Genomic DNA, 2,471 nt, shown 5'->3' on the forward strand with positions numbered 1-2,471 from the left:
ATGGTGTAAGGTTCCATGCTAATATCCAAGGCTTACTAAGGTGTTAAGGGCATCAAAACACTCCTTGGGGGTGTTTACGGTTTTGGGAGATTCCCAAACCGTAAACTCATAATCATGGGCGGTTTTTCGGTGTTTTTCAGGTGCTACACTCATCAAGGGAAGGTTCTATGCTAAGTCCTAAGCATAAGGAAGGAGCTAGGGCACACTTTGGCACCCTTATTAGGGTTTACGGCCTAAGAAGATCTTGGTCCGTAAACACCTTGTTCTTGTGATTCTTGAGTGATTTCTTGATATATGGAAGTGTAACAAGCCTTAAGATACTCTAGGATAGAAGTACTTACAAGATAAAGGCTTGAAAAGGTGCCAAAAGGCTAAGAACACTAGTGTGTGTTCTTGGTGAAACTTGAAGATCTACACTTTTGGAATGATTTCACGGATAGAAGTGTGTTAGATCACTAGATTAAGTAATATATCAACTTAATAGGGCTAGAAACATTTACAAGTTGAAGATCTAGGAGGAAAAGTCGGATGCTACTTGAGAGAGAATTGAATTTGGATCTTGAAAAGTGAAAAAGTGTGATAAATGACTAAGTGTCATATATATAGTCACTAGGGTTTACGGTCCAAATACCATTTGGTCCGTAAACTCCAAAATATTGGAGTTTTTGGAACTTTAGTGATGCACAATAAACCCTAGGGCATCCTCTCTCCTGATTTCTCCTAAAGTGCTAATCCTAAAATGCTCAAACTTATTCCAAAAATCTTGAAAATTTGCAGAAACTGTTCTGACTTCTAATGAAGTGAAGGGTTATACAGAATAGAAATTTCGGGTTGTCACATCATCCCCCCGTTAGAAGGAATTTCGTCCCGAAATTAGAATTTAGGTAAGGAAGTAAGCATGAATAATCGAGACAAGAAGTGGAGATACTTCCTAATCCATTGCTTCTCGTGCTCCCAAGTGAATTCGGGTCCTCGGTTGGCATTCCAGCGAACCTATACTAATGGGAAGCAGCTCTGATTCGTTCTCATGACCTCTCAGTCCATGGTCACTATGCTTCTTCCACGAAGGCGAGGCTCTCATTGATCTCGATCTTGTCGAGTGGGATATAGAGAGTCCTGTCGTAAAAGGTATGTTTTCAAATTCGAGACATGAAGGGTGAAATGTACGTTACTGAGTTCGCGGTGTAGGTTGTGTTTATGAGTCACAAGGCCGATTCTGGTAAGAATCTCGGAGGTCCTAACTATCTTGGATTTAGCTCTTCACGCTTTCCGAAGCGTATCAAGCCATTCCTAGAGTGAGACTTCCAAAAGGATTTGGTCTCTCACTTGGAATTCCAAGGTTTCTTTTTCTTGCTTCTCTTCCCAGTCAAGGGCCACTCCTTGCTGAGTCAAAGTCGTAAGAGGTTCTGCAATTCGCGAGGAGTTCTGAATGAACTCCCGACAGTAGGTCAACAAGACCTAGAATTTGGTGAATTCCGTTAGCGTCTTCGGTGCTGAAAATTTCTCAACGGTTTTGACCTTTGGAAGGGTCCTCAAGAATTCCCACATTACTAATAATGTGTCTTAGGAATTTAACTCTTTGAATATAAAACTCGTATTTAGAGAACTTCACGTAACGCTTCTCTGATCGTAATGTTTCTATGGTTCGTTGTAGATGTTCTTCATGATTTCCTTCTTACTACGAGAGTAGATAAGTAAGTCATTTATAAGGACAACGACGAACTGATCCAAGTAAGAATGGTGTACCCTATTCACTAAGCTCATGAATACTACAGACGTATTGGTCGTATCCGAAAGATATCACTACGGACTCGTGATTTTCGGATCTTACTTCCATTTCTGAAATGCACTTCGTTCCTTGCGGTTGATCAACCAATTCATCTATGCGAGGCAGAAGGTAATGATTTCTAATGTAAGTCCCATCGAGGTCTGCACCACGAGGACTTCCCAAGGTGATACCCATCATAGCACTTCTCTCGCCTAAGCATGTTTAACTGCGGAGTTCTGATGGGATCCGGTGCATTAGTACTGGTATGATCGCTGTGACAACCCGAAATTTCCATTCTGTACAAACAATATCACTTCAATAGAAGTTATAACAGTCACAGTAAATTTTCAGACTTTTTTGTATAAGTTTGAGTAATTCAGGGTTTACACTTCAGGAAATATTAGGAGAGTGGATGCACTAGGGTTTTGTGCAACACTGTTATTCCAACACTCTATTATATTAGAGATCATTTCGGGATTTTCATCCAAATATCTCAAGACTATAAATAGAATTCTGAACCAATTTCATTCATTATTCACTTTTACAACTAGATAAAAGCCATTTTTCTCTCTCACAGATCTTCGGGTTTTCATCCCAAATCGTGAGTACCTCTCTCTAGTAGTGTTATATAGCTTATAATGTGTTAATAACATAGATTACATAGCTAAACAACTAGATTTAGGAGTTTACTCCCCAAGTTGTT

The 2,471-nt window shown here is 39.8% G+C and overlaps 1 pseudogene; it reads right to left on the bottom strand.

Annotated features, from left to right (window-relative positions):
* Positions 1–1,926: 1,926 nt before the first annotated feature.
* Positions 1,927–2,045, bottom strand: LOC145049145 (5S ribosomal RNA; annotated as a pseudogene).
* Between the last annotated feature and the right edge of the window lie 426 nt (positions 2,046–2,471).

Source organism: Lactuca serriola, chromosome 4 (genome assembly GCF_051521515.1).
Source record: "Lactuca serriola cultivar US96UC23 chromosome 4, Lser_US96UC23_V15, whole genome shotgun sequence".
NCBI lineage: Eukaryota > Viridiplantae > Streptophyta > Magnoliopsida > Asterales > Asteraceae > Lactuca > Lactuca serriola.